The 23,631-nt window shown below is 35.4% G+C and overlaps 1 long non-coding RNA gene across 2 annotated transcripts in view; it reads left to right on the forward strand.

Moving 5' to 3' along the window:
- Positions 1–512: 512 nt before the first annotated feature.
- The window catches only part of LOC143694163 (uncharacterized), a 90,943-nt gene continuing 67,824 nt past the window's right edge, over positions 513–23,631 (forward strand). For both annotated transcript variants that reach the window (XR_013182462.1, XR_013182461.1), the window contains exon 1: positions 513–793. This is a non-coding gene — a long non-coding RNA (uncharacterized LOC143694163). The remainder of the gene's footprint in view (positions 794–23,631) is intronic.

The following is a 23,631-nucleotide window of genomic DNA, read 5'->3' on the forward strand; positions in this document are numbered from 1 at the left end:
GACACACCTGCATTTTGCCCCTTGCTGATCAGTGTTTACTCAGTATTAAGGCCTTCTCTTTTTCTCCCTCTGGCCCTGCCCTCATCCCCTAAAAATGATTCTGGGGTAAGCAAGAAAATGAAAGCAGTACAGTGGGACAGCTGACCTGAATAAAAGCAAGGTAATATGGTATTGTGCTCAGGAAAAAAAAAACTTAAGGAAAGGAGCTGTAAGGGAGAAACACAGGTGCTTATGTTGTTTGTCTTTGCAAGCCACTGCTCCTTGTGATGAGGATCAGCTTTAGAGGAAGTGGCTAAACATCTACTGGAGATGAGAAATAGTCAGTAAGTTTTTTTATTTTGCTTTGCTTGCACATAGGATTTTTTTTTCATTTGTTAAATTTTCTTTATCTCAATGCACAAGATTTCTCACTTTTGCTCTTTTATTGTCTGCCCACCACACTGTGGGAGGGAGAAGAATTAGTCACCAGATGTGTTGGTGCTTAGTCATTAGCCAAGGTTGGGCCACAACATTTCCACATTCACATATCCAGAGAGGCATACCTAGAAACATTTTTCTGTCTCCCTTGCACTATATTAATCTGTATTTAGCTTTCTTCCAGTTTTTATGGTTAAGCTATGATGTGTTGAGAGAACCACGTGGATCACACCTGTTATCTATAGGAAAGCAAAGGAAGTAGCACTCCACACTCCTGCTGAAGAGAACAATCACCATTGATGCTTTCATCAGCCTCTTCTATAATGAAGTCTCTCTGCTTTACGATACAGCCTGCACTCATCTTCTTTTGAATTGGGTAAGAATACCTCGAACTTGCACTTTCTTGTGAGAGGATGATAAAAGGAAAGACTTGTTAAAGGGTAAAAAGGAGGAAAAGGCTCTATGACAAGAGATATATATTTTATTGCTACCAAGTTGTGGTTTTCCTCTTGGAAAGTATAGAAAAATTGCTGACCACATGAAAGGCTAGTATAAAGAAATAAAATCTGAAATCTGCAGCCACAATAATTCTATACTCAAACTTAGGTAGGAGAGGTGTCTCAGGTAACCTTGAAGAGGTTATGACTAGCTTTAGAGGAAAAGTCTAGCTGAGGATGCTGGCTCTGGAAATTATAGATCTTGTTTTCTTTTCACAGAAAGGCCATGGGGTAGAAAAGAAGGAACTTTAAAAACTCTGCTATTAAATCAGCTTTTCAGGCAATAGAAAATAAAACTGCTGTAAGTTTACACCCTTTGGAATCCATGGTAGTATTTAATTTATATTAAATAATAATATAAACTATTGGATCAGGAACTTAAGGGGAAAAAAAAAGAGCAACTCACATCTAAATCTCCACACTGGCCTGGTTTATACATATGGTTCCCCTGAGCCTAATCACTCTACCTCATGTTACAACACAATCACCCTATTGCAATTTCTTCTAAAGTTTCTGCTACTGAATATTATCAAAGAATATGTATGAAACTAACTGAAACACCTCTGCTTGAGTATGTTGTGTCAGTGCACTATGACTATTTTTTACTTTTCAGAAACAAGGAAAAAAGAGATATTATTTAGCACTCATAGTCTCTGGGGTTAATAATAAGGAGTAACTACTAAGACAAAATGCAAGGTGAATACCATGGGCTGGGGTTGGTATAATTACATACATCAAACTGTGTATGTGAAAATCTCATGAAGTGCAATGATTCCCATCAGTTTAAAAGCAACTAAAATAAGGATGCAGGGATACAGAAACCAATCCTTCATCATCAGAAGAAAATAGACAAAAAATTCTGAACTCATTTATATTATTTTCTCCTTGCAATGTAACAAAATAAATGTCATATCTATTTTATGGTAATATGGATGCCACTTTGGTCTTGGGGCTCAGTTAGAACTAGAAATTTCCAGGTTAAACAGTAGAAAGATCTGCCATATTGTTTGCTAAAAAAAACCCAAATAACCAAAACAAACACAAACAAAACAACAAAACAAACAAATAAAAACTCCCAGGAGAATAATATGTCCCAAAACAGTAAAAAAAACACTCCAGGGATCATTCATAGAGTTTCAGTGTCATGCCAGAATATGTTTCCAGCAATGAATAAATGAACAGACTAGTCACATGCTGGATCGCATGCTAAAACCTGTGCAAGTTATTTTATGCAACCATCTTCAAAGTATTGTTGATTGAGTTAAAATTGGATTTCTCCTCTGACTGATTATCTAATGTGATAGAAAATACACAGTCCAAGAACAAATTTAGATTTCTGTGGAAAATTAAACTGTAATGTGGGGTTATCCACTGAGGCATTAAATATAGCTGTATAATTGTATCTGCAGATGACAACTGTGATATGACTGAACTTCATCTGGTTTGCAATGCAGACTTACAAAAAACATGTTCACAAAGGACAGATGCTTCCTTTGAAATATTTGGAGGGGAAAATTGATTTTCACAGTACACTTTTCATAAACAATCACTGTACTTTAAACTTCTGAAGAAGTAGCTTGAGTGTGAAAGTTTCTGCCTCTGAATCACAAAGGTAAAGAGAGTTCAGTGTATGGTCATTTTCACAAAAGAGAGTAACTGGAAAAACTATAAGCAATTTGAGTAGTCACCATTCAATATCACTCAGAGCATTATACCATTTTTTTTCCTTTTGTTTTCTTTTTAAGTAAAAATCTGTCCAAATATATTATTATAGAACAAGAAGCTTTGTTTTCAGTCAGGGTCAAAGTACCAGTAAAGTTATGTACCTTTTTGAAATGAAAATATTTCCTAAGAAACGGGTACACAAAATGGTCATTTTTTATAAGCTCAAAACAGAGTTAATAAATTAAACATAGAGAAGTGACTAACAATATTTACATATTTATTAATTTTTTGTTAGAACCAATAAAAAATCAATATTTTAGTAATGATTTTACATGTCTTTAAAAAATATTCTGATTATGGTTATGATTTACCAAAGGAATAAATCCAGATGAACACTTCACTAGCCATCTTTATTTGAGTTGTTATTTTCTGCTTTTCTATTTTGACATACTAGTCTTTTCCCTGTGTGTGATGATTACAGAATCATAGATTCATTTAGGTTGGAAAAGACTTCTAAGACCATCAAGTCTGACTGTATGGTGATGAGGTAGGCTTGAGCATAAAAAAATGTGTGTCATCCACATCTGGCAGGAGTAGAACACCTTTTAAAAGATTTAAGATCTTTATTCTGCTACCAATGACTAAGAAGGGGAATATTGGTCTTGTTCCACAAACAGCATCCCTGCACATCTTTTAATGCTTTTAGAAGTTATAATGCATCCCTAGAGGTATGTGTGTAGTGTTTATCATAAATCAGGTTGTGTTACTTCTATACTCTTAATATGACTGTCCAAAGTCTATGAAGGTGCAGTGCAGCAATGAAATTAGAAAAACTGATTTAACTTACAACAATAATAGATACATCTCCAATGAGCTACACAGTGGCAGAAAAATTAGGTGGTGGAAAATGAAACATTTCAAATATGCTTTCCACTTTTGCAGAACAACTTCTTTTTTGTTGCAGAGTTTAATTTCTAACATTAAGATTTTTTGCTGCTCTGACTGATTGAGGCAAAACTGTGACCATTTCTTGCGGTCACTCAAAAGTCTGTATAGAGTGTAAAAATAATTGCTATGCTTTAGATTTTATTGATGGCCTCATTAACTTGTAACACTTGAAATACACCTAAAATACTTATCTTACACTTTTTCATGCAGTAAAATGTTCTTTGAGCTACTCACAAGGAAAGAAATATAAGTATGAACCTCTAGTAAAGGTATTAGGTTTACACAGCAGCAAGATATCATGATTAAAACCAGAAAAAAATAACACGCTTTCATCATTAATACCACATGTGCATCTGATAAATCACATAAGCATATGTTCTATGTTCTGGATTATGAAAATGACAGGGAAGAAAAAAGGTATTGTCATGACCCCTACCAGGTCATACTATAGGAACACAAGGTGTACAGTAGGGCTATTATAAGATAGTAATGGAGAATAATTGAGTCTGCTAAAATTGAGGCTGGTGTTGTGAAAGTTAGATGCCTGAAGGAAGTGAGAAATCTCTTGTATGACAGTTTCAGCTGCCTCTTTCTCTACCTGGAACACTCCTCTAAGAATTGCTACCAGGGCATATAAAAGCCTTGACAGCTGTGAATGGAGCTAAAGACAAATGCTAAAATAGAAAACATAAAGCTAGATGTTTCAGTCTAAAATTTAATAGTCAATGTAAATCATAGCTTATTTTCCTGCTATAAATAAGGCAAAGTAGATATCAAAGGAATATAATGAGCTACACTGGAGGTTGATGTAATTTGAGGTAGCTCCTTTGGAGTCTAACTGGATTTACATCAGACAAGGATTCTTTCCTACAAGCTGTCTTACAGACTTAAATAAAACAGACAAGGCAAGCAGGAGGTATAAAACATACCAGAGGAGTGCATAACAATAGATTGATACAAATAAAGAGTTATATATTAAGATTTAAAAGGATGTGATTTGTTGAAACTCAGCTTTGCTGACTCTGCTTTGTGGTATGACTATGAACAGATCTTAACCTCCACAGCTGAGAAGCAAAGGATGGTCAAGGCAGACTAAGATAGGGATCAAATAAGGACCATATTGAGTGAAGGAAACACTTATGGACAAAGAAATTCAATTTTCTGTCATAACTACTTTTATTAAAAAGGAAAATGAGTTAAAATTGGTGAGAAGGAAAGACATATAAACAGATCTACATATGTGTATCATTTGCAATTGCTTCTGCTAATTTTCACAGGCTGCAAACCGTTCTCTCATCCTTCTAAAATAGGAACACTTATCAAAGCTTTAATAACAAAGAAAAAATCTCCAGAAGTAGTTCATGCAGATGTAGGCCTGGACCTAGGGAGTCAGGTGTCAGGTGAGGTGGTTACACTGTTTTTAGCATTCTCATGGCTCAGTAAAAAAATCCTGTCAGCTTACAAATATCTCCTACCTTCTACATCCAGAGTGGTTTCCTCAAGTATTAGTTATGGTAAGTCTCACCAGTGTTGTCAGACTACTTCTTAGATCCAGTATTTTTTTTAACTCATCAATTGCTGTGGTGTTTCTGCACCATTTCTAAATTGGTATGGTTATATTTTTTTCTAATAAATGCCAATCTCTGTTAGTAAGAATCGTTATTTGCTATTGATTATTGAGCATGATCATGGTTCAAATTATTTGATTTTAAAGAGACATTGATAGAATAAATGTAGGGGTTTTTTTCATATTAAAGAGAGAATAACTTTAAAACATCAAAAGAACTGCATTATGGGCATAATAATCACCAAAAGAATTTTTTTGTATCATTTAGTGTGATTATTTTTCTGCCTTGTAGCAGGAATATATTTAACTTTTTAAACTGTTATTAAAATTAAAATTTTCAAATGCATTGTGTTAAATTTAGAAGTGGGTTGACATAAAATAATTAAGCTCTGTCAAATTGGAAATTATAATTTGAAAATTAAATTTGCAGTTATTTATGTTACATTTGAAAGAAAATTATAACCCTCTGAAATCCATTATAATGATTTTTTTTAGGAGACAAGTCTTTAATGTAACCACAGAAGAGCAAAGTATTTTAACTATTCCTAAATACCTATACTTCAGCCCCAAATATTATTAATTTTTGGCCAAAGGTTGTGTTTTAGGTACTGGAATACCTTGCTTTTCAGTACCCTTCCACTACAAATGATGCTATTCAAGGTTCTTCTCACGTGTAGTGTAAGATCATTCTAGCCCTATTGTAAACCTTTGAAAAACGTCCAAAGAAACACAATTCTGTGTGCTACATTTGAGTTGAACACATTTGGTATGTACACAAACTTGGACTGTTAAACTACACATATATTGTTTTGCAAACATTCTTAAATGTCTGACATTTGACCTGCAGAACTCATTAATGGGCAAGGCTTAAGCTGATCTCTTGTGTGCTACAAGAGCACTCAACAGGGGGGCTGGGGAAAGTATTATTTCAATCCTAAACAATTATTAACATTTGACACTATTTCTCAACTCTAATATTTTTGCTAACACATTAGTGGATTTATTTTGGAGCACCAGGTCTTTTTTAAACAAAAATAAGGTTTTGCTATGAGGCAAGTAAGTCAGACTTTTCCATTAGGTACATGTGCAAAATGTGACATTATGGCAATGATCGCAGTGCTTTCAAAATCTTGGAAAAAAAAAAAAAAAGTAGTCAAATTACAAATAAAGGAGTTAGCTAAGAAGTCCAGATTACCTGAATAATACAGACATAACCTGTAAGATGTACATCTTACAGATATACATCTTACAGATAATACAACAGCAAGACAAAATGATTGAACACAGACTTTGGGTCCTAATGTCAGTGATAAATCTTTTTCAAGAATCAGATTTATCATCCTGAATTCTTTAAAAAAGAGAATGCTACTCATGATGGGATTTATCCTTCCTCGATACTGGGTAGCTTATTTTTGTTATCAGACATTGCTTTCTCCTCACTATAGCCCAGGTAAAGCCTGGAAATGGCCCACCAAGCTTTCTCAAGATCAAGTTAAGGAGCTGCTGTATTCTGGGGGTTTTGACCCCTCAGTTTGTCAGACTGTTCCTGTAAACAACATTGTCTAGCTCAGACAGGCTAGGCATTAGCAAGGAAAAATTGAGCTTATGCTTCTAGCCAAGATGAGTTCAGATGAGCCCTCAGAACTTGCAGAGTAAAGTCAATTCAAGATCAGAGGCCTTTTATTTGCAATGGTTCTATAATATTTAGGGATGTACATTCTATTGTAGCGTAAGTCTGGCATAAAGAGAGAAAGATTTTTTTTTTTTTGGGGAAAAATGGATCGCATTTACAAGATGGGTGGATCCATTCTGTCAAGATGCAGGATTTCCATTTGGAAAATATGATAAAGTATGTTCAAGGAGACTCTTGAACCTGTTCTCTGCCCTGGTTCCCTTACTTTACTACTTGAAAGCCATTCAGTAGTAACCTTGGGAACTTTGCCAAGATTTTCACTGAACAAGATCTTTCTTAAAATGCATCTATTTAAAAGAATATGCTGAAAAAAAATTGGGAAACAGCAACACACGTCTATGGCATAAATCAGGTTCTAACACAGGACTGGCTTCCTCAAAAGATGAATTTTATTTTATTTTGCTTCTGATGATGTAAGTGGACCCACATGATTCAAAGGAGGTCTTTGAAAGCAAGGACTCTTCAGGCATCTTACAGAGAGTAGCAAGCATACTGATGTTTAATTTATCTTTGGTGTGCATTTGTAATTAGCTCATTTGTGTGTATGCATCTCTCTCTCCCTCCCTGCACCACTTCTCCCACTCCCCACATTTGGAGGGTGATTTTGATAGAGCTGAGAGTGTCTGAGTAAAGTCAGAGTGATACAGGCAGGCAGGTGTTTACAGAGACCTGAAGGTGTTTCTAATTTTTGTGTGCCTTTTACGTGTGCATAAAAATACTTACTGCAAGAGATGAGAAGAAATCCTGAATAGTCTTATTTTTTCTGGCAACACCAAATTCCAGAGGGGTGGCTGTCTGCTAGAGCCTGGCTATTACAACTGATCAAGGTATGGAAAAGAAGGAATGCCATTAAGGCAATCTTGTACTCATGAGAGAAAAAAAACAAACCAACAATGAAACAATTTAAATCCCAGGCTTTCTGCAAACTGCATGCTCTACGGTTCAAAAAGAAGTGAAAGACAAACTCTGTTCTCAATCTCACTTCAAATTTGGATCAAAAACCAGATATACACGAAACCAAAAATCTTTTCCAGGAATGTGAGCACATAGAAAATTATAGTAATAATATATCTTCTACCCAAAAATCATACTAAGCCTTATGTGCCAAAATGCTAGAAATCCTCACATAATTTTTTTGAGCATACAATATTTATTATCCCCTGCTTCCTTTTTCCTTCCCAAAGCAGTATTTTAAGTACAAAACCATCTACATTTTCAAAGTCAGTTATCATGCTTTTGTTATTAATATTATAAATTAAGTTGGAGGGGTATATTATGGGCAATTTTGGTCTAAGGGTAATCATGTGGAAATTTATTCTTAAAGCATATATTTGATTGAATTTCAAGACTGGTATTTAAGTAAATAATGTTACTTCACATTTTTCATCTTACTTTACAGTAAGTGCTGTGCTATTTAATCTGATTTTTTTATCCATGTGATTCCATTTAACACTGAAACATTTCACATTTTGCTTCACACAATTAATGCGTTTGCAGAAAAAAATTTACATTGACATTGGAAATTGATGTAGACCAAAAAAATATAATGTAAGCACAAATGGACAGGAGAGCAGCAGAAAATTTCTTTTTGAGCTTTCAGGTGTGCCCAGTGAGAGCTACATAACTATGTGGAGAAACAGGGTAAATTCTAACTGAGAGAAATAGTGCAATTATTACATTTTTTTTTTTGTGATTCATACCATTGCCAAATATGATTTTATGCTAAAAGCTGAGTTCATAGAAAATGAACTTGCTGAAGTTTAGGTTTTACAGCTAATGCTCAGATGGCTTTTCTTTTTTGACATCTCACTGTGGAAAGTCTAAAGTTTTGTTTTTGTTGCATTTTAACCCCAGACAACAACTGCACACCACTCAGATGCTTGCTCACTCTTTCCCCCACCAGAGCGGGATGGGGAAGATAATCAAAATAGGTAAACCCCATTCATTGAGATGAGAAAAGTTTAAGGATTGTATTGTTATTATTACTGAGACAACAAAAAGAGTGAGATAGAAAAAACCCAAAAGAAACAAGCAACAAATAATACAGTGACTGATGCCTGGCCCATCCCTCAGTAATGACCAATTCCTCACAGCCGGCTTCCCCCAGTTTATACACTGGGCGTGGTGTTCTGTGTTATGCAATATCCCTTTGGCCAGTTTGGATCAGCTGGCCCAGCTGTGCTCCTTCCCAATTTCTTGTGCTCCTCATTGGCATGAGAGCATGAGACACTGAAAAACCTTTGATTTACGGTCAGCACTACTCAGCAACAGCCAAAACACCAGTGAGTTATCAACATTAGTCTCCTACTAAATCCAAAACATAGCATTGTACCAGACACTAAGACAAAAAAACAACAAACTTTATTCCAGATGAAACCAGAATAATCTACTTTAATTTTTGATATTAAAATTTTCCAGTTACATGGAAAATTTTTTTTCTGTTCATACTACTTTTGGGGAAGTAAATTGTTTGTGCTTAGGCAGTATCTGATTCTGTTAATTAGGGATTTATTAAAACAGATAAGCAGTTAAGTTTGGTTTCAGCCTAACACATCATGCCCCAAGCAAAATACATTCTACTACTTTTCTCAGCTTCAGAAGTACATAGTGAGAACTGAACTAATGCATTCAAGATGTTCAATTCTTTCTCTGAGGAAATGCTCTTTCAAACCCTCTAGAAAGAATGTATCCTATTATGAATTAAAATCTCAAAGGAGTTGGGACATTAAACACATTGTGTTGAAACTAGATGAAACTTAAAATTTGTGAGTCAAAAAGAATAACCTAGATGAATCTCTAAGTTTTATGGTTAGAGCATGTGTGCTGGATGATCAAAAAAAAAAATCTCTAGTCCTTGTTTTAAAGACTGTAGGTATGAGGGGTTTTGTGTTGGACAGGGCTGAGGTGGCTATTGAAAATATAATAAATAGCACCAAGATGTGGGATCAGAACATGCATTTAACTACTTCATGGGTAAATGGATACCACAGGATTATGAAACTAAAGAGTTAATTTTTTTTTTTTAGTTTTATTCCTAACATGGCATCTTCAGAAAAAAGCACAAAAATAACCCAATTCAGAAAGGAAATTCTGTATTTTAAGACATTGTATTGGAAGGTAAAAAGGAAATGTGAATTAACATCACCTACTAAATAGCTGCATAAAAGATGAAGAGGGCGAAAGCATAATTTTTATGAGGTATTTTCTGAAAGAAAGCACTTACTGTAGTTTTCTTCAGTGAAGAAAATGTAAGGACACATAACTTACATCATAAGACTTCAGGCTGAGGATCATGATTAAAATAAGGAAACAGGATTTATGAGCCACTTCTGTCATAAATGATATTTATTGTTTTGTTTCTTTGTCCATTATCCACTTTAGGTACTTTTTGTTTCATGTAGGTTTAGGTGACTCCTAACTAAATATACGAGGCCAGGAAAATACATTTTGCAATTTTTTACATTCTCTGCGTACTGTACAGGAATTCTGACCTGCAATTGAGATGTTCATAGCTCTTCTCTATTTTTTTATAGGTACTTATAGTCCAGACCTTGAAAGATATAACATAGAAACTTTGAATGAATTCCCAAAGCATTTTATAAATTGCCTAATAACAAGAAGACATTTTAGAGGAGCTTAGGATAAAAATAAATATTTTTCAGGATCTGGACCATAATAATTAATACATTCTTAATCCTTATTTTTTTAATTATTTTATTTAAATTAAGATAAAAATAACTATTTAGACTTGTATTTTAAGAGCAGTTATAAATATATCATTTAATTGTAAGGTGTCATCTTGAAAATTCTACTTTACAGCTAACATTACATTGTGTGTGTGTGTGTGTGTGTGTGTATATATATATATGTGTGTGTGTGTGTGTGTGTGTGTCTCGTGTGATTTTCTTAAATGTCAGATAAAAGTTTAATTTTGCCCCTCAAAATTTCTTAAAATTGCCCAAATATGGTATTTCTTCATTCTTTTTGAAAGGCTTCAAGATCCTGGACACCCAGCTAATAACAAATGACATGATTTCTTATTCTCTCATAAATACTGTGCAGTTCATGGAAGAAAAGTCAATTTAATGGTTTATCTCTTTTCCTATTCTCTTTTACTCTGTTTCTTATTTGATCTTGAAATTTTCAACTTCATCCTTCACTGATCTTTTATTTTGCAGTGTTCAAAATCTTTTTAGAAATGTGGTTAGCATCTCTTAATACACATATCTATTTCAATTATCTCTTTCCTTTCTAATATCCCCTTTATCTGTTTTCATCATTCTTCTCAGATTTCTATTTAATCTTTTTCTGCATTTTTAATATCCTTTTTGTCTTTTTTAGCATTCTTCTCAAGGTCTGCAATTCACAAATTTCTTTTGTCATTTGATAACTCTTAAAGATTTATCTAGTAATCCTAGAGTGTTTGTTTCAGTTAACTTGAATTTTACATGGCATTAAAATTTATTACATATTTATTACACAAAACTATCCACTGTAAACTTTTTAAAACACTAAAAATTTCCCCTTAACTGATTCCTTCCTCAATATCATTACATTTAATTGTAAATAATCCCTTCAGATAAAGCCTGCTTGAAATTAAACATTCATTCTGGTACTTATGCCTGACTGAAAAAGATTTGGAAAAACACAAATGAAGTAACCACAATCCAATTTAGCAGTTGCACTATTTTTATTTTACATACTGCATTGCCTATGAAAATGGAAACTTCTACCTTGGTCATTTTTTCTGATCTTGAGGACACATTACTTCACCATCTCCTCTCCCTTCTAAAACTCCCAATTTTAATATATACATGTTTCATATTATCATTATATATTATTTCTATTACAACATATGTCTCTACTCCTAAAATCAATTATAACCAAAACTGTATTATCTCTATAAAGCATCAGGACTTATCTGAAAAAATAAGTCTCCTTTATATTTTATAGCATTCAATTCATAACTCACCTCCATTTGTTATTTATATCTGTTCTTTCCATGACACATTTCATATAATCCTCCCCCATCATTCAGTCCATATAACAGTTCTGTCTTTAGTTCCTCAATGAACTAAAGTATAACTTTTGAAATTCTCATTTCTTTGTGAGAACTTCTTTTTTTTTTGTGGATTTACATAGTTAAAATCAGTCTCTTCTCACATCACAGCTGGCAATGTTCACCTAAAATCTTCCTCCAAGTCCTTATGTCCATTCAGACCCTGAATTTTTATGTGGTTATGTTCATTTCTGAATGAACAGAAATGAACATAACTCTATTTATAAACTAGTGGAGTTTCTAGTTGTCCTCCCTCATGTACCCCTGAGTACTAGTATCTGCCCTGTATCTCTTCAAATACTTACACATAGACAATTATATAGGTATGCATATTCTTACTGAAACTTGTGTAAAATATTCATGCAGCTTTGCAGGATCAACAGCTAGATTCCTACATCTGCTGAAGGATCTACAGGTTGTGGTAGGTGCGGGATGCCAGGTACCCACCAAAGCTGCTTTATCACTTCTGCTTTTTAACTTTACAGGGGAGGGGAGAAAATAAGATGGAAAAGCATTGGTCAGATAAGAAGAGTGAGATATTCACCAATTACCATCATGGAAAAACACATTCAACTTGGGGGAAAATTAATTGAATTTGTTACCAGTTAAATCAGGGTGAGATAATGTGATGTAAAAACCAAACCTTAAAACATCTTCCCCCACCCCTCTCTTCTTCCCAGACTTAACCTTACTCGCGAATCTGTACCTCCTCCTCCTCAGCAATACAGGGGGCAGGGAAGTGTGATTAGGGTCGCTTCACCACATTGTCTCTGACACTCCTTCTTCCTCATGAGTTGGACTCATCTTTCTCCTCTCCAGCATCAGATTGTTCAGCCTCAAGAAAAGGAGGCTCAGGGGAGACTTTCTTGCTCTCTATAACTCCCTGAAAAGAGTTTGTGGCCAGGCAGCGAGGAACTCTCTTCTCCCAGGTCACATGTGACAGGACAAGAGGACAAACAGTGCCCTCTCAGTATTTAAAAGGAATGTCTGGATAAAAATGGTCTGGAAGGGATCATCAGAGAATAGAAGTACCCATCTGTCCCTGCAGCTACAGTACCTGGCAAATTATATTGTCAACATATCTTGGCTACTCAAGGGAAAATTCTCTTCCCTTGGCAGGTTTTATCCAACTTTAAGACAATTAACTGTCTTCATAAATGTGTATGGAGAGTAAGTATCTTAACAACATGGGTCTGAACTCCACTTCCATAATTAACCATCAACAACCACTTTCTTTGCCACTGAGGTTTTCTGCACTTCGTTCTCAAGACATGGCTATGAAACACAGAAGAAGTAAAATTTTAAATCTCTAAGGTGGTTTCTTTGGGGAATAGTTGGTGTGGAGTCTTGGGTGAAGGCTTTTTCCTCCCAGGAAATATTTGTTGGGAGTGCCTGCTGAGAGACATAATTTTTGAGTTTTTGTGCTATTCTTAGTATGTCTAGATAATTTCTGTTCAGACACTGTTCATGCACATCAAGCTCACCTCCATGAAGAACCAGCTAAATACACACAGCTCCTTTATATAGCAGCTTTTAGTCTTTTGACAACTTTCCAAATGCACACAGTGAAACTATGGAAAACGTAAAGAACATCAGGAATAGTTTCAGCTGGGGGTAAACATATAATTTTTTTCCACTCAAAGACTACATAAAAAGTAAGCATCTGCAAAGACTGACATTTTTTCTTCCTCTGAGACTGCATTATCAGACTGTCTGGTCTTCTTACATACTGTTTATTTTTGATTCTGCAGTTATGAATGTGTTATCACATAGGAGACAAATTACAAAAAGTTATCACATAAGAGACAAATAACATTACTGATATTTTTTCCATATTTAAATTTATTATAGGCATGGCTTCCGGTTTTGTTATTTGCAAGCAACCCTTAATTTATGCTCACATTGTGCATTTTAATTTATTAAACAGTCAGAGGTAAAAAACAAAAACAACAACTATTCCAGGATCCATAATTACAACCTGGACCATTTAAATCATCTGAGTCCAAGGCTGGTGACAGCTTGTTTCATCTAGAAGGTATGTAGCTCAAAAAGACTTAATCTACAGGAAACTAAAACTAGAGAAAAGTAAAAGGTTCTAAGTAAGAGATTGTCTTTCCAATAGTTTAAGTACTGATTTTAGCCAAAACCAGTGAGTCATAGAGTCAATTAATTAAATGACAATATCATTCTGATATCTGTAATAATGTTGTAAATACTGGCAGATTGTTTTAAAAAGAATCTCATTTTTCTTTTTTATATGTAATCTCTTTTCAAGCAGAAAGGAAAAAAACACTGTTTATTAATCAAAAATATTTTGTTTCTAAGATGACAGCAAATTTTGCAAAAGGATACTCCATATGCAAGCTAAAAGAACCCAAAATCACAAACCTAAAAGCAATATCAAATGGCATATCCAGATATTGCTAGATGAAAATACCCTTTTAAATCTTAACCAATGCTTTAGTTAATTAGCTGCATTAACACTGTCCTACTGCCTTCTAGCTTCTGAAGGCCAAGAACAGAGTTTGCACTTGGAATGAAATGTATTTTAATTATAAAGAATTTTATATCAAGCACCCTCTAGAAATGAAGCCTGTTTGATTAGAGTTAGCAAGCCCAAAGAGCACTTTATGTGCTTGCAAATCCTAACCCTTTTTTTGTGCAAATAGTTATCAAGGAATTTGTCATGGTCTAAAATCCTAAGAGGTTCTGATTGTTCCTTCAAAAGGCTTTAGAAGCAAATACACTCAATGACTCAAGATGTCATCCTTTCCAAAGTTAAGCATTAAACATTTCAGGAACAGACTAATCATGTGTTTATTAACCTCTACTCTGAAACCATCAAGTCCACATAGCTTTGTTGACTTAAAAGTAAGGCTAGGTTTATTAACCCATTTTAAAAACAAGTATTAAGTGCTGCTTTGTGCTGAATCCTCTTGGAAGGCAGAATAAATTGATTTTAATGGAAATATATCAGTATTTTGTGAATTCAGTCCTATCTACAGTAAGTCTAAGTGAGGACAAAGAAAAAGCATCAGTAGTTCCTGCCTATAGACACATGCATTTAACTAAATCTTTTAGGTATTGAAAAACAACAAAAAACCTTATTAGAGTGATTACTCAGTAGATATGATTTCCAAAATTAATTAAATTCATCCCTGTGTTCTAAAAAATCATTATATTAGATTATTTAAAACCATGGATTATTATAGAATGATTCATAGAATTGTATGGGTTGGAAGGGATCCTAAGGATTATCTAGTTCCAATGTCCCTGTCATGGGCAGGAACAGCATCTTGCTCAAAGGCCCATGGCCTTGAACACTTCCAGGGATGGGGCATCCACAACCTCTCTGGGAAACCTGTTCCAGTGCCTCACCACCCTCACAGTAAAGAGCTGCTTCCTAATACCTGATCTAAATCTACTCTCTTTCAGTTTGAACCATTCCCTCTTGTCTTATCACTACATCCTTTTATAAAAAGTTTCTCTCCATCTTTATTGTAGGCTGCCTTTAGCCACTGAAAGGCTGCAATTGTGTGATGCCAAAACCATCTCTTCTCCAGACTGAACAATCTCATCTCTCTTACCCTTTCCTCATAGGAAAGGTGCTCCATCCCTCCAACCATCCTCCTGGCTCTACTTTGGCCTCACTCCAACAGTTCCATATCTGTCTTGTGTCAGGGATCCCAGAGCAGCACTCACCAGTGGGGCCGTAATACTCTTTTGTATTTAAGTGTAAGTTAACTTCTAACCAACCATGTTCCACTATGGATAAAAGAAAAGACACCACATGTATGGACTCAACAATTTTTTTTCTGTATGTGTGTGCAATTAACATCTCAAAAAAATCTAACTAAAATACAACAAATAGTCACCATTTTTTCACTTAAAGAAACACTAAGAATCTAAGTACAAATTAATATAGAGAACATTCACTGATATACTGTAACTTCTATAGAAATCTTACTAGTATCTGCTGCTTCCTTTGATGCTATTCTCACTCACAGTGTCCCTCTATTGTCACTGTTCTGTAAGGGGTAACAACAGCAAGCCTCCAGTATGCCAAGGCCCTGACTAGGAGGAATATGATGTCCATCTTGGTTTAATTTTTGTTTCCTTGACCTGGACTGATGCCTTCTGGCTGCTCCACTGAGTGTGAGCATGGCCCTGGAGCCTCCCCAAGCTCAGCAACCTCAGAGGCTCTTGTTTGTTGGACAGGGACTCCCTGGGTTCGTCAGACTCATCCCATGGAGGCACTGGCACAGTTCAGACTCAGGCAGGGGAGGCAACACACACTTGGCCTTGAGATAAAAGCTGAAACCAGCCCAGCCCAGCTCTGGCCAAGGTGAGCCCTGAGCCCTGGCCACTGAAGTCTGTAACTGGCTTTTGAATAATAAGTTATATATACTGATATCATAAAGAGATCTAGACAGCTCATGCAGGCACAACAGGAAAAAAAGTTAGAAATCCAAAATTCTGGGATACCCCAATGTCTTTTTGAATATAAAAATAGTCCTCCTTTTCCCTTTGCTATTCATGCCACCAGGCCATCTATAACATGAACAATATAGGACTCAACATATCAAGAAGAACAAAAAGAAAATCCAGAAAAGATCAAAGAGTGCCAAGGAAATCAATCCATAAATAAACCCAGTTTATTTTTTCTGACTTGTTTTACCTGATATCTCAACTCCTGGATCTTCAATTTCTTTAGGGACTGAACTATGTAATCAAAAATAAAGACATTCTGTGGAAAGCTTACCTATTCACCCAAACTTTCCTCTACTGCCAATGGAGACAGATAAGTTTCATCTGTCCTGTATAGTAAGACAGTGGCAGGAGGCAAAGTCAGCATTAGGCTGCTGATCATCCATACTGCTTAAGCATTTGCATGCTCCCATTTGCTTTCCAAGACATTGCCTGGACATGGTTTAGGTGTTAATTTATGCTAGGGATCATTTTCCATAGATGGTTTGGATAATAATGCACTTTCTCTGCCCTACAAGGTCCTCTAACATTAGCCCAGTCGGCTTTGTATCTTCAAACCATCACATGATTCCACCCCACTCACCAGGGCTCACCACGAAAGCTTTGTTTGTTACTGTGAAAACATTCTCATAATGAACTGCATCATATCTCGGCAGTTTCTTGACATACTTTGAAATGAACCTCCTCCTTCATACACAGACACACATATACATGCACAGAATTAGAATTAGATTTACTTCTTTTGGCTGTAGAGATGCCATATGGGCCCTGAAGAAGCCTTGGGCCAAACACTGTACCGTGTGAATTCAGTGAGCCTGCACCAGCTGGCCTCAGGTTCAGGCAGTGGTCTCTGCTTAATTGTATTTAGCAATGTGACATAATGTTTTGTTGTGATTTACCCCCAGCTGAAAACTAAGTACTAAACTTACTCCATCCTGAAACGGAAGGGTAAAAGTGAGAAGACAAATGTCTTCCAATAAGAGGAGTCTAATAACTGAGGTAACAATAATAATCATAACAACAATAATACTGTACTGAAAAGGGAGAAAGGGAAAAAAAGAGGAGAGAGAACTAAAACCCAATAAAGACAAATGACAACACATGAGGGGAACTGTTGCTAGCCTCCAATCAATGCCTAGCCAGCTTCCAACCAACTTTTCCCCTAGATTATGTGCTGAGCCTTACATGGCTATGTTCTATGGTATGGAATGTAACTTTGGTCAATTGAGGTCAGTTTTCCCATCTCTGGATCCTCACAACTTTTTTTGCACCCTCAGCTTACTCATTGACAGGGCATCTTAAGTAGCAGCAAAGGGCTTGACTGTAAAAACACTGCTCAACATTATAGAAAACTTCTCTGTGTGCTATCAGCACAAATCCAAAATGTAGCTCTGTACTCTTGTTCTGGTTCCTCCCAGATCAGCAGGAGGGGGCAGGGTCAAGACATTGTGTTATTCAATACCATCTTAAGTCATTGCTGGGGTGGGGAAAGGTGACCTCTCTCTTGGTTTGGAAAAGAAAGGTGTGGAAAAAGCCTGGTGGATGGAGAACTTGAGATACTCTGCCACCACTGGCTGCAGTTGTGGAGTATCAATTCTAGTTGGGTATTTTGCATGTAAATTACCCACTCTTTGCACGCTTGTCTTATTAGTATTGTTGCTCTTACTGTTCTCTTTCTCAGCTCTTTGCTGTTTCCAGTAAATTGTTCTTATCTCCACCAGCGATTTGCACCTTTTGTGCCCAAAGTTCTCAACTCCTCAGATCAGGAAAGGGAGCAGAAGGTGAGGAGGGACTGAGCAGGGTCTGGTTTTGGAGAATCTCAGTGGAAGCACTGAACTGGAGAATACTATTCTTAAACCACAGCTACTATGATTTAAAGAAAATTAATTACCCCTGACAAAACCAGCACACTCCACACCCCTTAATCCATGCCATTTATATCATGCTTGGGTTCCACGTTATCCAATACATCCTCTTAAACCACCATCCTCTTTCTCATCCTTTGATATTGTACACAGATATGATTCCCTTAGTCTGCAAAATGCTCCCATGAAATGTCTGTAAAATATCTATAAATGTCCGTTGATTTCATTTAATCAAAAAATTTGGTCTCCATCTGTTGTGATAGTCACTCAGGGCAGGAGAGGTAGTACATTGTGTGGAGTTATTGGACTACAAACCCAACTCAGGTTGAGAAACAAAGATGCATTATAAATAAGGAAATCAACATGAAAGCTCTTTAACAATTTCAAAACCCACATTTTTTTAAATATAGCTTTATTAATCAATCATTTATGCCAAGCCTTCCAAATTCAAGCATTGTGTGTCTAGTCTGTCATTTTGCTTTGTGTTTTGTACTATAAAGATAATAATAATTATTTTTTTTACTAACAGAAGAAAATATATAAAACCTTCATTGGTACAATTGTTATGAATATTTTGATAAAATAAAAAATAATATAAATTGTTAGCTATGATTATAAGTATAAAATTGTGAAGTATAAGGTATAGAAATATAAGTAGTGCTGTGTTTGGAATATGTAGCTGTAGAAACCTCACCAAGAAGTTACTGGACCTTTGTGTTTCATTCAGGAAACTATGGATACCATCATGCTCAACAGTTATGCTGCTTGGAAACCCACTACCCTTCCCATCTTGATTTTAACATCAAGGATTCCAATCAGTAGATCTTATTAAAGATTATTGTTTTAGCATAAGAATATTGACAGAGTTATTAACTATTGGAATTAATCAATATAAAGAATAAATTTAAGAGTGGGCATAGTATGCATAGTATGTAAAAGAACTTGTGTAATGATGATTTAGCAAAAAAAAGCATACAAAAGGGATGGGTTATATTTGTTGAGTGGGATATATCTTGGAGGAGCTATCCTCCATCTTCCTGGTGCCCCCAGTAAAGAGGTGTCTGCTTGTTTCCATCAAATTGGTGTTGGATAAGTTTCTCTTGTTCAGTTTTGTGATACAATAAATTGAAGCCTTTCAATTTTTGCTTCTTGCAGCATTTTTTTTCATCTGCACATATGGAACTGGAGAAAATGAGCAAAACCAAAATACTAATAACTTTTCTACATTTCAGATACATATTTATTATTTCAACTCTAAGAGTGGTCAAGTGTGATGGAATACTATTTACTACTTTTCATATCTTTTAGAATAGTCTACTTGAAAGAATATAAATGATCTAGAGAACAGAATTCATTAACTAGCTCTCAGCTTCACCATTAATCATGCACTTTATCTTAATTCTGATTTTGGTTAATCAATGACATATGCATCACTTTAATCAAATACTTGATTAAATTCTTTAATAAATACTTTTTCAAACTTCAATATTAATTGCAATGCAACTGTTGGAGCAGAGAATGAGTCTATGGTCATTCAAGTGGTGTACACACAGGAAAATGTTATCTTTTACTCTTTTGAATATTCCCATACATATTCAGCAAATATTTTGGAAAAGTCACACAGAATTCATTTTTACCTCACAAGCAGCTAACTAGGAAGGCATTTGTTATAGTGTAAGATTCTTCTCTTTGTGATTTAAAATGATCACAGTAGCCTTAGTTCAATTCAGTGAGATGCCTTGTACATTCATATGTGCCAATATCCTCTACACCTGATTATGTAAGACAACACAATATGCTTTCCAAAAAAGAAAACTACTGATTAGTTCATTGTACTGCCTGAAGTTTTCAGTAATTTGATAGGTTCTCATAGTTTGACCATCACTGACTACGTTAAATTTTGTGTCTCCATGATGCTAAATTGTTCACCTTACAATGTATTAAATGTTACGTAATTTAAATATTAGTATGTTACATTTACATTGAGCAAATGGTTTAAGAATAACATTTCACCATAGCTGAAAGCTTATATAAGTAATCCACATCTAGTTTAACACTAAGATACAGTCTGAGAATAAATCTGCAATCTATATTATATATGTTTACAAACATTTAATTTATAATATGGCTAGAGCTCTGAAGACTCCAAACAATATAAACAATTGAGACAAAATGTATTTATAAATTTCTAATAACTTTAAAAATAACTATGAAGTTTTGCCCTGTCTTTTACTTCAATGCAGTGTTTCTGCATATCTTTCTGGACTAATTTGTATTAGTTAATTAACAGATCTTTTAATCACTGATCATATAATGGAAATCACTGTAGTTCCTTCATATTTAACCAGATTTCAGGAGAGCAGGTGACCTAATTGCAGTTTAATGAGAGGCAGAAACACAAAATAGAGGAAAAACCCTGAAAAATCCCTCAGTTTTGTTTTGATCCCTAGGTAATTATTAGACAAGAATTTAGGTTGGATTTTTTTTTCCCAGTTGTGGAGTTCTTGTGTCTCTAACCATTTTCACCTCATTTACTAGGTGGATTCCTGTGTTACATTTGTTTGGGGAAAATTTTCTTCATAGTATGGAGATAAGTTCATAAAATTTTCTTCTTGCATATGTAGATAAGTTAAGAGCTAGCAGCAGTGCAGATAATGTAGAGATGGTTTAGTTACTGGTAAGCAGTGCTTACACAGAGTAAAAGCCTTTTCTGCTCCTCACCCCACACAACCAGAAGTAGGTTCAAGGTGCACAAGAATTTAGGAAGGGACACAACCAGGGCAGCTGACCCCAATTGACTCTAGGGATAATCTAGAGCATATGGCATCATGCTTATCATGTTCAGGCTTATGGCATTTGTCTTCCCAAGCTGTCATGTGATAGAGCCCTCCTTTCCTGGGGATGGCTGAAACCTGTCTGCCCAGGGAAAGTGGTAGAAATTAATTTTGCTTTGCTTGTTTTCATGGCTTTTGCTTAACCTATTGAACTATATCTCAACCCATGAGTTTTCTCACTTTTACTGTTCGTGTTCCCTCTTCCAGCCCACAGCGGGTGAGTGATCGAGTGAGTGGCTGTGTTGGGCCTGGTTGCCAGCTGGGGTTAAATCACAGCACTTTCTCATTCTACTCTGGCAGAATACAATTCAGAATAATACAATTCAGAAATTAATTTCCTCTGACAATTAGGGGTTTCCAGAATGAGGTATTGTCGCAATATCATTTTTCACAAGAGCTTGAAATCAAGAATATTTTATTGTCAATATTATTACTAATAAAAATAAAAATGTGAGACCAGATATATAAAAAAATGCTTTATAGAGAATCTAAGCTGATTCTTTGCCATTAATGTTTACATATCAGAGAACTGGAGATCAGTGGTTTTGCATTAGTTCTTGGTTGGTTTCTCTTTCATGTACCACTTCATGTACCATGTTTGCCATTATGTGCAGATGTGGTTGCAAATTCCCATAGTGTAAGTATAGTGTTTTCATAATCTTTGTTGCAAAAAGATAGAGCCCAGTTAAAATAGCTTTCTGTTTCTATAACTCACTGAAACACCATAATTTCACTGTCAGCAAGAGCAATTCAGGATTGTCATGTAGTGCTGATTTAGGGAAAATTATATCTCCCCTATAAATAAAGAAATGTTACACTTTTGCTATCAGTATTATTATTCAAAATAAAATCAACATGTTTTAAATAATATTTCAGAATAAAATATTTTTTTGAATCTTATTTCAATAAATTATCATGTTCTTTTGTCTCACCCGGTCCCTTATCAGTCCCTCCTGCATTGGAAAACGGTGCATCCCGGGCCCAGGTGGGCCACAGGTGTGAGCTCCCATTATTTTTCTGGGTTTTCAGTCCAGAGCAGGTTTGAGCAGTTCCAGGAAAAAGAAAAGCCACAGTCACAGGAGAGCTCTGTCCTGCTGTCCGTGCTGCAGACAGCACAGGCTGTGAGAAGGAATGCAGAGGAGCAAGTGCAGTTTCTGCAAACAAACTGCACGCTTCTTCTCCCCACCTTTGCTCTCAGAACCACTCTTAAGGTGCAAAACTGAATATCTAGCATAAACAGAACAGATGGCTGGGATACAAGCATCATAAAGTCACCCTAGGACAATCAGGAGAGACACTTTGGTGTTTGCAAACATATGGTTCCGTATGCTTAGGTCGTTAGTAAGCAATGTCACAAGGTAACATAGATGTTTGCTGGCACAATTTCTGTAAAATTAGGATCTAGTCCTATGCTTTCTAGAGTATGGAAATGCCATGAAGAAAAGTAAAATAAAAACTGTTTTGCAGAGGAAGAATAATTCAGTGTAACTACAAGTTTTGTGGGAACACAATTTGCATTATGTGGCAAAATATGGCAACAGGCTCCTTCGCAGATCATGATTTAAATAACGTGTATCTTTTTGTTACTGAGATGTGAAATATGTATCTATTTGGAGGTGATTCTTTGTTTCCTAAAGAACTGATTCTTACCACAAAATCCAATGAAATCAGTATTATACTGGAGAAAATAATTTCTTTCCCTTGCTTTATTTCTGTCTCAGCAGTATTAAAGAGTGAACAGATGAAACTCTTATGAGATGTGGTTAGTAGCATTGGACCTGATCTGGTGCACTAACTGGGTCAATTGCTGTTTTGTATCCCTTTGCTCCTTCTTCTCCCTTTAGAAGGCTTCCTGTGCTTTCAGCATATTCCCATATACTAAATGTTAGTTTCACATATCTCCAAGTAAATAGAATGGCCTAGAAAATGTAAGAATTCAATTTTGCTTGTAAAATGATAATTTAGCAAATATTCTAAAATGGTAACTTGTTTGTCTGCCAAATTACTTGATAAAATATTTTACCTTGAGTTTAAATTAACTCAAGAGATTCAGAAACACATGTAAATGTAAAAAATATGTTTATTGCCTACACAAATGCAAAACATTACTCAACATTTTAAATAAATAAGGGATGCAAAATTTTTTCCAATTCTTTTTCCCATTAGCTTGGAGGCTTTATAAGAAATGTATTTTAGGAGGCTTTGTTATCCTTGTATTGGTAGATTTTGTCTATCCATGATGACAGAAAGTTATCATAGTGCTCAGTGATAATGGTGGTGTTTTCCCTTCTGCATTCTGTGACTATGTCTGTACAAATTCCTGCAGACAAACCGGCTCTCCCTCCTCATGCTTTTGACTGTCTGGATAAAATCCAGTTTTATAAATCTGGTTTTACATCCATAAAACAGTATTAGCATGTCTTAGCCCTCTAAGAATCAAGGCCTATTTTGTAGACATCAATCTCATTGTCAGTATCCAGACTGCCCTGAAAATTCCTTTGGACAAATTACATCTAATGAAGATGAAGACCATTGTATCCATCATTACCTTGGCAAGACAGCTTTGGCAGAGAGAAAAGGAGTTAGTGGTTCTGGGAA

Source organism: Agelaius phoeniceus, chromosome 5 (assembly GCF_051311805.1).
Source record: "Agelaius phoeniceus isolate bAgePho1 chromosome 5, bAgePho1.hap1, whole genome shotgun sequence".
In the NCBI taxonomy this organism is placed as follows: Eukaryota; Metazoa; Chordata; class Aves; order Passeriformes; family Icteridae; genus Agelaius; species Agelaius phoeniceus.